This window comes from Biomphalaria glabrata, chromosome 16 (assembly GCF_947242115.1).
Source record: "Biomphalaria glabrata chromosome 16, xgBioGlab47.1, whole genome shotgun sequence".
Lineage (NCBI taxonomy): Eukaryota > Metazoa > Mollusca > Gastropoda > Planorbidae > Biomphalaria > Biomphalaria glabrata.
In genome coordinates, this window is record NC_074726.1 from 1,374,377 (window position 1) to 1,390,789 (window position 16,413).

The window sequence follows — 16,413 nt, forward strand, 5'->3', positions numbered from 1 at the left end:
AGGCAAGACGCGACGGTATAATACGAGGTTCCAGTGACAAGGTTAATATTGAGATTCGGTGTAAATCACTCACTGGTTTCAGGGAAAAATCGATGAACATCGCAACAGCACGTGCGTTTAAGGGTGCTCACACTGGCCAAGTGGGGAACTCTTGAAGGTGATAAACAGGGGCTAACATTTGACCACTGGATCCAATCATGTCAAAGTCTAGTGGTTTTTATCACTTACCTAGAAATGTGTACTACTTTAGTAGTCTTAATAGCTCTAGCATTGAAAGTATTTGACATTGAGTACAATCCATAACGCCATTTTTATTTCAATTTGTTTTATAAGCGCGGTGGCTAAGTAGAAAATCAGTTGGCTTCCGAACCGAGGGATCAAGGGTTCGAATCCTGCCTCCTGATGAATACTGGATTTTTAATTTCGAGATCATAAGGGCTCCTCTGTCCGCCCTACTTTAATAAGTACATGATACAAGTTGGGTGACGTAAAGTCGTTTGTTCATTGTGCTGGTCTCATGACATTCTCGTTAACTGTGGGCCACAAGAACAGATGGCCTTTACATCATCTGCCAGATAGATCGCAAGGTCTGAAAATCATCAAGACAACAGTCAAAAGATGGTGAAAATGTGGTGAAGAGATGGTGAAAAGATGGAACATTGTTTTAAGTTTAATAGAAAATTGAATGTATTTCAAGCTGAAATTTCGCACCTATCTTATCTTATATGATACAGACGTTAATTCAAAAAAGAAGATGATTACGTCCTACGCGTCATGCATTTAGTCATGCATGTTAACCAATGACCTAAACTCCGCAGTACGACTGTGGAGCTAAATAATAAAGCGTCGCACTAACAGCAGGAAAGACTTGGTTTAAATCCAAACACTGGTCATTTTACTTATTTTAGACATTATTCTATTAATTTTTCAATGAAACAATTAAATAATTAATTAATCATATAATTAAATAACTAATTGGTTAATTTTCTAATTGATTCATGTTTTGTCAGGTACAATAAATAATTGTTCAAAGTTTCAACTTAATCCGAGAATGGATGTGGGAGAAATACCTTGTAAAAACTTTTTACCAGACAAGACAGTGTGAGCTTTGACAGTGTGAGCTTTGACAGTGTGAGCTTTGACAGTGTGAGCTTTGAAATAAGCTTTGTAAAAATAACACACATGAAAAAAACAGCCCACGCTATTCGAAAATTTCAGCACAAAATATAAATTTCTTAGATTTAATTTGCAAATCAATGTCCTTTTGAAACCTTGCTCTAAGAGTCCATGTCATAACAAAGCGGTTTTCAAAGTACGTACTTTGTATTATATACTGACTGACATTTGTTGTCCATGTCTTACAAGTTTCGCATATTCCTTCACATTTGAAGATCTTTGCCCAAGCCACCCGAAGAAGGAGATGGAGGCGGGTAGGTTTCGATCCCAGGGTCTTTTAGACCACTTAGCGACAGCCTAGAACGCATACGACGCGGCCACTTTCAATTTATGTATTATAAATCATTTCTATTTCGCATGTAAATTATGAGTGAGTCTGGTGTGAATGTATATTTTGGTTTTCTATTATTATATTGTTTTGTTTGGTGTAATGCACAAATTATTGTAAGACAAATCTCCTTATCGATAAAGATTATTATTATTGTCACAGATTACATTATAGAATTGTTTGTACATTTCACATTTAAAAGAAATATAAACCCTCGACATGAGCCTCGAGATTTACCCCTCAAATCTAGACCCTTGACAGGATTTACCCAAGACGTGATTATGATGTTTGAAATCTATTGGTTGATTTGAAATTAAACAAAGACATTTTTTAAAAGAGTTAGCGCCAGAGAATTGGCGGTATTAGAAAGTAAAAGGGGAGTCGATAAATTAATGTCCTTGTAGACAGTCACGTTTCTGAGAGCTCTGTTTTAAAAGCCTTTGTAATAAGTTTCATATTCATTGATTTGTAATTTGTACATAAGCTGTACTTACGTTATATTTAAATAAAGTTCCAGAGTTTTGTTTTATCAAAGAATTGTTAATTGTGATTCTAGATCGTCATTTATTCAACTATTGAATTCAAGTAAAATCCCCGGCATAACAACACATCGTAACATCGAGACATCTAAATGTTGTTACATCTGGCACGTGTGTTGTTACATATGGCACTCTCCGACTAATAAAAGTTTATGGACAACTTTTAACGAAATTTATTCAAGATCTAGGACCAATTTCTAAACTCTTCAAAGGAACTTCATTCTTATTTAACGGAGGTTTCTGTGTTTAACAGGTCAGTTGGTTATCGATAATTCTTTTATAAAGATTTTCGTTAGAGTTACGTCTAACTCACGAAATCTATTATTATATGTAATTGGCAAAAGGAATAAGACCAATATACATAATAACTGGCATAATAAAAAAGACCAGTAAATCAAATAACTGGCATTATAAAAAAGACCAGTAAAGCAAATAACTGGCAATATAAAAGACCAGTAAAGCAAATAACTGGCAATATAAAAGACCAGTAAATCAAATAACTGGCATTATAAAGAAGACCAGTAAATAATCATTTGTGCAGCACAAAGTAAACAGAAGACCAGATTTAACCAACTGTTAAACCAGTAAAAAGTACATCGGCTCAATAGATCTATATATCAATCATACGACTCCAGTAACTACAAGTTTACTGTCAAGAATTTATTAGCATATTGAGGCTTCAAGAACTTTGTCACTATATTATTATTATATCTGAGATAAAGCCAAAATCCAGATATTGAACTTTTTGCTCCAATACAAGAAACTAACAAAAAAATTAAATATGGCTTCCAGCTCTAGAATACAACGACTCCAGTAGTACTTCTACTGTAAAACAAAGTTATACTTCATAGCCAGTTACGGCATAACTAGCATTGATTTGTTATATTCAAAACGTTACTATATTTCTACATTCCAAGTTGGTATATTTTTCAACATGTCTCCAAAGACAAGAACACAAAGATGGTTAGAATTATTTGACATAGCTAAAGAAAAACAAGTACCTAAACCAGATGAATGGGTTCATCGACAGGAAGAAAGAGAATATCAAGCAAAAGAACATTGTAACATGACTTTAGCAACAGACATAATAGGGGAAGCCATAGCTTTAGCAGAAAAACTCAATATTCCTTCACATGAACGAGAAAGATGGTTTGATAATAAACTAGCTGAGATAGACAGAGAAGATGACAAAAGACGGCAAGAAGAACTAAAACGAGAATTATTAAAATTGAAAAATACCGAATTCAAAGCTGAACAAAAGAATGATGCAACATTAACAAGAATATACCAGAAAGCTCAATTAAGAAAGCGTACAGCATATCTCGAAGATGGATTTCTCAAGAAGTATATTTTCCGCAAGTACAATGTAATTGAACAAATATATGTACCACAGAAGTACAGACAACAAATAATCAAAGCCAAGCATGAGTTTTATGAAACCATACATATGAGTGTAACAAGTACTAAGAAGAGAATTGCCAAAGAATATTATTGGCCTAGCTTGACCAAAGATGTCAAGAAATACATTAATAATTGTTCACATTGTCAACATGATTATTGTGAGAAGAAACAAACTCAAAAGAAAAGCAACATAACTAAAACAAAGAACAAAGAAGACTACAAAACCAGAATTGACAACAATGAATCTATGCATCATGACTCAAGTAAATCTACAGGGACATCACTGCCTACTACATGTCCATCCCTACCCACTACATGTCCATCCCTACCTGACAATACAAGCCCATCCCTACCAAGTACTTTCCCATCCCTAACCACTGATGATGACTTCATACATCAAGACTTGAATAAGACTGCATCTGCATCAAATACTATGATATGCATTGAACATTTTTGCTACAATCAAGACAAGTCTCATGAACCAGAAGCAGATACTTATACTCAATCAACTTTGGCTATACCAGACAAAAGAAAAACTATGCAACTTGACTCTAATACTCAACAAGTATTCCTCATTTGAAAGAATGTGAGTCAACTCAAGAAGCCATTACAACCATGAACATTGGAAGTCAAAGAATATTACAGGAACACATGAAATCAAGACATTTTGCTCAAGGAGATCAAGTCAAATTACTGTTACCAGATTTCAGTAACAAACTGTTTTACAAATGGCAAGGTCCTTTCCACATCATCAGAAAGATTTCCAACCTGCTTTATGAAATCCACATCAACAAGTTTACCAGAGTATTTCATGTTCATATGTTTGAACATTACCATGAAACAGATAATGAAGACATCAAAGCAGAAGTTGAACATTTTACAAGCTTAGCAACTATTCCTGAGGAAGAAGAAACATCATCAACACCCATTCCTGAGATAGATGTTTCATTACCAACATCAAATAACATTGACATTCCCAAGGTCATCACTCTGGATGACATAGCACTACAGAAAGTGAAGGACACTAAAGTGTTTCCAGACCATGCAGATTTCTTTACCGGTATTTCTGAAACATTCCCAGTACTGCAATTTGAAAACAACCCAGAGAGCAACAACATGGACAACACCAAGTTTCATCCTCCTTCTACTCAAGGGGCAACTTTTCTTCAGAAAGGAACAAATGAACTTCTTCAACATTGCTGTATTGACCGATTGAACTCAGACATGTTCAGTCATTGCTCTATTGAACATTCTAATGCAAAGCATTCTGCTACCATTGTTCTACAGCGTCAAAGTTCATCAACCAGAAAATTGAGTTTTGGTTTCGGACAGTTCTTATTTTCACCAAACTCAAACGCGGTTCAATCAGACATTATCTGTGAGATCATTATGACATGGAGACAACAGCTTCATAAACTGAAAGACCTTTTCTTCAAGTTTAGAAAACGCACATGCACATCCATGTCGGCAATTCAGAAGGGTTCCGAACTTTACATTTCTACTCTACATATGTACTATAGCATATTTAGTGCCACTTGATCCATTATCATTCATACTCGTCAAGGAAGAACAGTATTCAGTTGTACTTAATCAATTAATTTGTCTACTCATTTTTTTCCACAGGTATTCTATATCAGATGTTACATTAATTTCAGCACCAAGCAACCCACTGAGGAAGGTCACTCATTCAAGATACTTTGTTTATTATGTTTCAGCATCTTTGCATATGACATACATCAGACATTTTAATTTTTAAATCATGAGCATTTTATTTCAGGTATATTATTACAGATACATGACTTATAATTGGAATTTTTCACTGCTTCACACATATTGAGATTTATTTCACATTGAGTATTATTTTCTCAGAAGAATGTCATGTATACATCATTTTTTCTATGTCAATTTTTCATATGCAATATATTTTTCCATGTACACATTTTCACATTAGTACTAACCAAATGAGTTATAATGTCATATTTTAATTTTATCATGAAGCACCATGAAGAGAAGTAACTTATTCAATTCAAGATTTAATTTATTCAAGTATTATGCTTTATACAACTTTTGATATTGTTCATGACAAGCATTGTCTCATTTTCATAACCACTTGAATAGTGAAACAGGTGTTCAAATTCATCAATAATTCTATTCTCATATACCTGACACTGCATTTACATTTTGTTGACTTTATTTTTCAGAGCATTGTCATATGTTACCTCAACCATTTTTCTATAATTTCATGTATGGTATTTTGTGTATATTTAAATATTTTTAATACATATGAGCATTTCTATTACCATACAAATGCTAAATGGAGGGGGGGGGTAATATGTCACAGATTACATTATAGAATTGTTTGTACATTTCACATTTAAAAGAAATATAAACCCTCGACATGAGCCTCGAGATTTACCCCTCAAATCTAGACCCTTGACAGGATTTACCCAAGACGTGATTATGATGTTTGAAATCTATTGGTTGATTTGAAATTAAACAAAGACATTTTTTAAAAGAGTTAGCGCCAGAGAATTGGCGGTATTAGAAAGTAAAAGGGGAGTCGATAAAATAATGTCCTTGTAGACAGTCACGTTTCTGAGAGCTCTGTTTTAAAAGCCTTTGTAATAAGTTTCATATTCATTGATTTGTAATTTGTACATAAGCTGTACTTACGTTATATTTAAATAAAGTTCCAGAGTTTTGTTTTATCAAAGAATTGTTAATTGTGATTCTAGATCGTCATTTATTCAACTATTGAATTCAAGTAAAATCCCCGGCATAACAACACATCGTAACATCGAGACATCTAAATGTTGTTACATCTGGCACGTGTGTTGTTACAATTATTATTATTATTATTTTGTTAGAAACGAACGAGTAGTCATTCTCTGGCGCTGCCAGGGTCGAGTTTCGCTTAAGAGAAACAAAATTCATCGTAGTCACTTTAACAGTTTCTACTGAGGAATTTTCTGGTGATGTGGCAGGTCTGCAGCAGTACCGCCCTCTGACAGGCAACGAAGATGTTCCTAGGAATGTTAAGGGCCTTGAAGGTGTCTGTGAGGTCAGTTGTTATTATCCCCTCGGTTGATATAACAATGGGGTATATTGTTATTTTGGACAATTTCCATAGACGCTTTATCTCCAAGGTTCCCATATTTTCTTTGTTATTATTATTGTTATTATTATTATTATAATCAGCTGAGTGAGGACTATTTTAAGTGTAAATGTCTGTACTACGCCAACATACTTTATAAACTGTTAACATGTAACATCAAATAAGGGACACTTTCCAACTTTATTATCATTATTATTAGACTAATGTAAAAGCATCGTATATCACTCGAACACAGCTATCATCTCTTGAAGACATTTTCCAAGAAAGATGCCTTTCTAAAACACACAGGATTCTTAAAGACAACCTTCACCCATTAAACCACTGTTACATCAGATCTGGACGAAGTGGTCTTCCCCTTTCCATTAGGACTAAAACAGAAAAATTTAAATTTATCCCACTTAGAGTTAGAATATTACAGGGTCATCTGTTTACACCAATAAGTAGGCCTACATAGAGGCCTAATTCATAAAGCGAAGGTTTATTGTAGAGAAGCAATATGAAAGTATATTGTATTTGCATCTATATTGTTATTGTTATAGAAATTATGTTGTACATCAGCTGCATGGAGAGGGGGAGGGAGGAACTGCCGTGTGGGCGACATCGTTCCGACCATAAACAATGCCCAGGCTTTAATCTCGCTTAATCATGAAAAAAAAACAACAACATGGGAAAAAATGGCCAGCTCCTCTACCACCGAAGCGAAAGCCACCTTGACCTGCGATGGACGGAAGTGTCTCTCCAGAATAGGGCTCCACTGTCACATGAAAAAGTGTTGGAGATGAACCACAGTCGCTCTACGACTGAAGGAGGTCAACAAGAATGTTGAGGTAGCTAGCTGTGGTCGTACCACATACCTGCATGTTTCGATCAACGAAATTATCTTACCTCTTATCTTATTATAATTATATTAATTTAAAATAAGTAACTAAAAATTGACGTTGAAGGCAAGAAACAAAATGTGGATGAAGAGATGGTAAAGTTTATTCCCCACCTTTTTTTTTTCTTCTAATTATTTCCCCCTTCTTTCTACTTTTTATCTTTAAAATCTTTTAAATTAAACACGATACTTCAAAATGGAATTACTTTCATCGAACCTGTTTCTGTGGCTTTCCTTTAGACTTTTTATTTCCCCACTCATACGTCCTACGACTCTGTCACACATACCAGTACCACACGTCCACGATAATGCTACAATGTCCGTCTGCCCATTAAATTAAAAAAAAATGTAACATCCAATTATTGATAGCTGAAAATCCGAAAGGTGGTTGTGCTGGCTACCTAACATCCTGGTAAAGCGTTTGACACAGAAAAGTATGAGCCTTAAGCCAGGTGTCTTACATACTTACACATGTATTGAAAAAAAAAACTGTGTTAATCTATGATGTTATGTTAAGTCCAAAACAAATAATCTCCTCATAAAAAAACAACACAACTTCAAACATTTGTTGATCAAGAAAGACAATCACATGGGCTGTCATTCAAAGCGGAATATTTGGCAGACGTGAAGGCCTAATTCCGGAAGTGGTTGCGTCTTCAACTTCCGGTGTTCACTGTTGGTCTGTCTGCTCAGCATAAAAGCGTGACCAGATGTTGTCTTTTTAGAACTTTTTACCATTATTATTTAACCTTTTTTTTTCCTGATTTGATTTTTAAAAAAATTAATCCTCACTTCGAGGGGGAAATAATAAACAATGAATACAAGCAATAAATTTGTTCAAATATTTACTTACAGTGATTTTTTTTTTGTCTGAGTATTTAAGCTAATTGTGGAATAGTGGCTAAGTGTAATACATCGCTAGGCTAGCTACCAAGGAGGGTTGAGTTCTAATCCTGATGCAGCCCAGGAATAATTTTATAGGATTAGAATCGAAGTAATAAAATGTTTGGAAAGACAAAAAGATAAAGGCATGTTGCTTATTCTATATAACGTATATATCTTTTATGACTATTTCTCGCGCTGCGTTGCGCCGCCAATGCACTTGCGAAATATTTCTACAAGTCACAGATTTCAAAGAATTTAATTCAAAATTTTTATGTGTGAATTGCCCACAAAGTGTCACGATTGACGTTTCTACTATTTACTAGAGCGAGGTTAATTTATAAAAAGGTCTCCACCTGCCTTGTTGGTAAGCTGCCTGCATCTATGTTTCTCTCTTCTATGTAAGTTCCAGAATGATGGCGCCTTAGCTGGTCTTTAAACGTTTTCGGAAGTCATCAGTAATACGTCTGGCAACTTTCAGCTTGCCAAAGTAATTGCCCTTGCGCAGGGTCGTTACTAATGCAGGATAAATGCATATCTGACTAGCGTGACTGTCGAACTATAGGCATCTTTCTACCAGACTGACTAGGAAAGAATGCATTTTTCCCACACTTCTATGGATATTTTCTATAATTCTATTTAAAATAAAGTTAAACTTTGATGAAGCTAATCTTTGGCAAGTGTACATAATTCCTTTTCTCATTAGCCAAAGATGTTACAATACATATGGAGAGGACAATTTTAACTACGAATCGACTTTCGACAGTTTTATTTTTGAACATACTATTACATAGATTTTTATTTTTTTTTCTTAAGAGGATACCTCAGCTTTTTAGCTTTTAACTTCAGCTGCCGAGCTGTTTACATCCTAGGAATTCTTGGGCTTTTGCCTCTTTTCTTTGCCTCTTTTTTGAGCATTGCCTCTTTTTTGGGCTATTGGCCTCTTTATTGGGCTTTTTTTTTTTTTTTTTTTTTAACAAAAAGATGCATATTTTATTAGTAAGCGTACAAAATAAATAGTTACATTTTAAAGTACAATGATTGCAAAACATAGCACTGCAAATAGTTACATTTAGGTTGTCATAATATTTTAACGTTTTAAATTGCTTTGATTATGGCGATATTTTTTTCCAATAGCATATATTAAATATTTTTTTAAATTTAAGGTTCTTAAAATATATGTGGTGAGAATGTTAACAAAGGGAAATTAAATAGAAACAATCAAAGAGTGAAAGTAGAAACTTAAATGATATTAAAACATTTTAAACATCGTAGACACATTTTTTCCCACTTTGTCTACATTGCTTATGGTTGTTTCCCTTGTGCTTTGCTACATTACCCCAGTTCTTTATATTAACTTCTATCAAACGTGCATGCACATCTATGTGCGTACACAGTTTGGCGAACATAGGCATTTAAACATAAATATGTTTCTTTCGTTGTCTCCCTTCTATATGCATTTTAATATCCTACTATAATCAACTTAATTTCATCAAAATTTTATAAAAATGATGTACAATGTAAAATTGGTTTTTATCAAAAAGAACAAGTTTAAACATTTTATTAATGTGTTTTAAAAAGATAAATAATAAATAATTTGTTCGTTAAAAATGTTTTAATATGTAATGCAAAATAGAATTTATAGATGTTATCATAATTTTTCGACACACTTTAAATAAATAATTTTTTTAACGAAAAAATGCAAAATTTTGATATTAAAATGTTCAAAGAGTTCTCTATATCATTGTACTACGAAAATAATGTACCGAAAGGTCATCGTCAAAGGCTGATAACTGTTGCAAAAATATGTCATTTATTTTTAATTTATATAAAAAATTCTAGTTTTTCAATTTTCAACGTCAACTGCATAAAACATTTTCTTTTCTTTTACTAAACTGTTTTAAATCACATCTAATGTTTTATTTTTTAAACATTTCAGCATTTTGAAGAAATATTGAAGTAATATTTGGAAAAATGCATAGAAAAAAATTATAGATTTGCCTTTTCAATAGAAAATTTATTTCAAAGTATGTTTATATAACCGTAATTTGTAATATTTACATCGTTCCTGTGGTATTTACATTGAATGTTTGCTTTTAGAGCCAAAGGTATGTGGTTCAAATTCTCACGGGGGAATTTTAAAAAAATATTTTTTTTTTAATTTTGTTTTTTTGTGTGTGTGTGTATGTAAAAAAAAAAATGAGAATATGTACTACGTTAACATGAAAAATAATAGTTTTGTTTGAATAAATATATATATTGAACTTCAAATGAAGAGAAAGGCAGACGATGTTCATCTAACTTTCTTTGTCATTTTCTTACTTCTGTATCTTGAATGGTGAATTTCAACAGCTAGTCTTGTCTAGCAATATGATCAAACCAGTTTTTTAAAAAGAAAAAATTAAAATATAAACGGCATTATACAACAAACATGAAGGTATTATTGGTTTGAACAGGGAATAAAAAATTTTTACGCTACGCATAGAGATTGAAGTATCGTTGGGAATATTTACCAAAAAGAAACAAGAAAATGAGTCGGTGGTATATCTAGCTACAATGTTGTTCTTTTTTTTTAAGTAGAGAAATGAAGCCATTTTCTGGCGCGTATAAAAAGAGATGAACGTGAAATTTCCCATTAAATAATGTAAGTACTAGATCCACGGGCTTCTAGTCAAATAGTTTCAGGTCATTTTCATTTCGTTTCTGTAACTTTTCGTTCGTACCGTCGGAATTTAAAATGGCCTGCAGGTCGAATTACGTCAGGCATCACTGTTACACCATCAAAATATCAAGGACTTCTGGTAGAATCATTGTAGGTGAGCTAAAAGGTGGTCGACGTAACAGAGACGCCCCACGGAAACGCTTCAATGACCAGCTTAGGTTTCAACTTTCCTTAGCTGACATTGAAGAGAGCACCTGGTTGCATGCAGCCTCAGAACGAAACAGCTGGAGGTCAATCACGAAGGCCACGGGATACACATTTGAGACCAAAAGAAAATCCGCTGCCGAGGACAAACGCAGACGGCGAAAAGAAAATATAAATCAACCACCTGCGGACCTGCCCTGGATGTGGCAAAATATGTAGGTCACAGCTGGGGCTGAGCAGCCACGGGGAATACTGCACTCCTCACTAATCTTCGGACTCGAAGACAAGCCTTATTATTATTATTATTGTTGTAGGTTTGCAACAATTTCTCTGCAGGTGTCTAACAGAGTCGCTCAGTTTCAAGGTCCTATAAATAGGAGGAGAGACTTACGACATATTCCTTCCTTTCGGGATATTGGTTTTCATTCTCATTTTAGTTCTAATTATTTCCTTTGTTTTCACAAACAATATATTCACTTTTGTTGCAAGATTTCTAGAACAATAACATATGTTTAACAAAAATATTCTTATGTACATAAATGCAATGTTTCGAAGGTTCAAATATCATGAGGTTATGTTTGATGTTCAATAAATCTTTACCGAGATCCTAACACTAGACCCCACGGTTCGGAAGCGAAGCAAAGTTGGTTGAGACCCTAACAGTTTCCTTTAAAAAACAATGTATCGCCAACATGGGCGTAGCCAGGATTTTTTTTCGGGGGAAGGTGAATTTTTTTCTCCCCCCCCCCCCCCGCGAAAAAAAAATTATATGTATTTATGTGTGTGTGTGTGTACATAATCTTTATTACATTCTGACCCTTCATTCTTTCGGAAGACGTTTATTGTGCCCTAGAATAGGTTATTCCATGAGTTAGTGAAAAAATTGTAGATTCGCCGACATTACTAGCAAAGGGGTCTAGGGGAGCGCTAGGAGCTCCCCCAGCGCGGGGCGAAGCCCCGCCGCCAAACACTATTTTTGATATTGAAAACCAACAGAATGCATATTCTGAGGTATCTACAGTGCATTTTCCTGCTATTAAAAAGTTCTATTTCAAAAACCTAATGTGCTTTTCTTACTGACTTAGACCCTCACTCGTCGTTCGGCGCATTTGCCATCAAGCTGTTTCCATAAAATTGTGGACTCCCCGCCATTACTAGCAAGGGGGTCTGGGGGAGCGCCAGGAGTTCCCCAGCGCGGGGCGAAGCCCCGCCGCCAAGCACTATTTCTGGTATTGAAAGCCAACAAAATGCATATTCTGAGGTATCTACAGTCCGTTTTAATGCTATTAAAAAGTTTTATTTCAAAACCTAATGTGCTATTCTTACTGACTTAGACCCTCCCAGGCCGTTCGGAGCATTTGACGTCAAGCAGTTTCCATAAATATCTGTCACTGGTAATGTCTGAAGCCTCTTCCCACCTACCATGAGGACCTCCATGAATGAGTTGCGTCAAGTTGTAATAGGATATCATTGCATCTCTTCTTATGCGTAATTCATATTGTCGGAGAACATGTCTTGCAAACCTCATGCGTCGTTCTCTCACAATCTTACTAAGGGTTCGACTCCCAGTTCGGCATAGGATTTCCTTGATTTAGATCCGATCTCTATAACTGACTCCAGAAATCTGTCTTAGCCATCTTTGTTGAGCTATATTTAGTGTTTTTCGATTTCGGTAGATGACTATTCACTGCAGTTTATTAATGGAGCCCTGCCACTGGTAAAAATGTGTAACCTCTCTTGAATACGCTCTTGGAATTAAGTGACTGTAGTTTGCTTTAGATTTTATATCGAAAAGAGAAGTTTTATCGTCAAAATCTTCTGTTGGGGGTTTTCCACCTCAAAATGCTCTGTAGGGGGATCTTAGACTCAAAACCATCTGGAGGGGTTTTAAACTTAAGAAAAAAAGCCATCTGTAGAAGAAACTCAAAACCCCCGATTGGCTTGGCTATGTGTGTAATTTGCTTTTTTTTTTATATTGAAGATGTATTTTTAGCACCAAACCCCTCTGAATGGGGGTTTAAACTAAAAACTCCTTTCGGCAACGCTCATAGCATTTTGAGTGCGTAATTTGCTTTTTTTCTTACACTGAAGATGGCGGGGGGTTTAAACTCAAAATCCCTTTGACTACGCTCATAGATTTTAGAGTGAGTAATTTTCTTTTATTTATATTGAAGAGGTACTTTTTAGCTTCAAACTCCACTGGAGGGGAGTTTAAACTCAAAACCCCATAGACTACACTCATAACATTTTTAGTGCATAATTTGCTTTTTTTTTATTATCAAAAAGAGGTATTTTTTACCTTCAAACCCCACTGAAGTGGGGTTTAAACTCAAAACTGAGTCAAAACCCATTTAGCTACGCTCATAACATTTTGAGTGCGTAATTAGCTTTTTTTTATATTAAAGAGGGGGTTTATCGTAAATTTTAGACGGGGTTTTAAAATCAAAATCTTCCTTAACTGTGCTCTTGGAATTAGGGGATTTTCGTTTGCATTTTTTTTTGTTTTGTTTTATATAAGAGAGGTAGGGGGTTTAAAACTCAAAACCCCTGGTAGGGGGTTTTAAACTCAAAACCCCTAGTAGGGGTTTTTAAACTCGAACAGCTCTGGTAGGGGTTTTAAACTCGAACCCCCCCTGGTAGGGGTTTTTAAACTCGAACCCCCCTGGTAGGGGGTTTTAAACTCAAAACCCCTTTGGTTGTGCTAGGGCAAGTGATGGTTTAGTATTAAAATTTCACCTAAAATAAACAAAATCAAAGCAAAAAATCAGTCACTAAATTCCGACTCCCCCCCCAGGGGGGGGGGATTTCATTTCGGGAAGGGTTTGAACCCCAAGAACCCCCCCCTGGCTACGCCCATGATCGCCAAGGAAACAGTATCAGGTCCAACCTTAGGCGTAGCCAAATTGGAAAGCCGCCTCGCAAAGGACTTAGAACTATTTTTTTTAGAAGAAATAAGAAAAATTGAATCAGATGTTATTGTTAGAGCATTTAGGTTTTAAATAAATAGTGTAATTTTATTTTTCGCCGTTTATTTTTCTATTTAATTTGGGTCCACCAAATACTACTTAGTCAAGGGCCTCCCATTATCTAAAGCCGGCCCTGTCAGCATCATCGTGTAATGATTTCACATCGCCTGATCTAGGAATCCAGACGACACGCACTAGTTAAAATGTCAGTCTATGGAACACCCCACCGCCCAAGCCCCTATATCAAAGACGCTGTCCACGAGAGTTTTTACACACATCCCTTGCGAGAACACTGCAGACAAGAGGTAATAATGCCTATTGGCCGATGTGTCTGTTAAAATCACGTGATCTCGGAAGTGCACGGACTTTTTGTTCTTCTGTATCGTCTTGGTTCATGACAATTTATTTTTCACTACGATACTATTGTACAGTCGATTACATTTTTACAATTTAATTACTGCAAAGAAAGAATTAAACTTTTAAAAAATACTGAAAGCTTATGCCTGTTAATTCCTAGAGGTACCTAAAACTACCAAATGTATTGCAATTTTAACCATACTAATTATTAGAAGAAATCTAGTTGTAGTAGTCGAACGCATATACGTTTATATTGTTATTAATTCTGATTACGAGTCCTTTCGCCAGACGAGTGCCAAGGCCAAGGAATTATTGCTTGAATTATTTGGAAATCCTAATGAATTGTGGATCAAATTAGTGTCAATTCATTATCCATAGTATTCATTGTATTCACGGATATGACAACAACAGTCATCTGTTAAATAGATTAAAATGATTAAGGTAATAGAGGTCTATATTAAATATATAGATCTATCTAGATCTAGATCTTGAGTCTAGTATAATCGGTGCTTTCTTTTAGCCTCAAATGCATCATGTCTCGCTTCGTGAGAGCTTTCTGTCTCTTACTATGACTCAAAATAAATCCAGACTTTAGATCTACTCTAGATTAATTGTCTAGAATCGTGAGTCTAATTCTTTCATTCAGATCTCGATCAAGCATCTAGATCTAGATCTATATCGATCTTTCTTTAACATGCTGATAGTAAATTCTAGGTGCGACTTTGGTATTATTATGGAATGTGTATCTAAGAGGCTAAAACCGCATGGCTACGGCTTCGCCACCAAACAAGGGGGGGGGGGGAATCGAGCTATAATCTTTACTCTAGCAGAAATGTGTTTGCTGAGCGCCTAAAGGTAAAAAGGTAACACGGAAACCACGTCATTACGATATGCAGTGCCAGAGTGTTTATTATGAATAAATATTTGTAATGTGATGTTTACATAATTTTAAGTTTCGGAAATACAAGTATTGTCAGTCACTCAATCGTATTTGACTGTGACTTTTAGGTTTTTCTTTAAAAGGAATGAAGATTGTAGGCCTACATCCTAGCCCAAAACCATCTTGGGGAATGCATCGGAAAGGGTTCGAACCCGGGATCGCATACCGAACTACCAAAAAGCCATCCAAGAGAACTTACTAGAAAAAAATAAAACTTTTTATTAATTAATTTGTGATATAGATCTAGTAAATATACATGTTAAAAATCCGTTTCCAAAAATCTTAAATGAAAACATCTGGATTAATAGAAATAAAATAGTTTATAACGAATATTTGATAACTGAACTAGCATAACCTACCGAAGTCTTTTTGTTGTTGTTTTTGTTTATACATCAATATCAATATCAATACTAGACGTGATGATTGAATTATCATATATTTGTTTCAGCATAATTTGTTTTCTTTTTTTTTTTTTTTCAGAAAAATGAATGTCCTCTCTCATTGAAGTTGGTTTTGTGAGCTAACATCTGTTTCAAGTGTTTCTTATGAGTGCCTAATGGTTAGTGAAAGTGAGGACTTTTTTTAACCTTCCCTGTTGGGACTATATCCATCCATCCATCCCAGTGGCGCTACAGCCCATGGAGGGCTCTGGCCTGCTTCAACACATCCTTCCATTCAGCTAAACCCAAGCTGTTGCAGATCTGCTTCTACGTCATCAATTCATCGCATTCGGGGTCTGCCTTTGGGTCGCCTGCCTTTTGGTTTTTGCCTGTTATATGATTTTTGCTCCTCTGTTATCTGACATTCTTTCAAGGTGACCTGCCCAACGTAGTCTGTTCTTTTTTTATTTCGGTCACTATTGGTGGGTCTTCATATAATTGATATAACTCATGGTTATTGCGTGTCCTCCACCCTGTTTCATCCTGTATGGCACCATAGATTTTCCGTTGGGACTATATAGCAAAT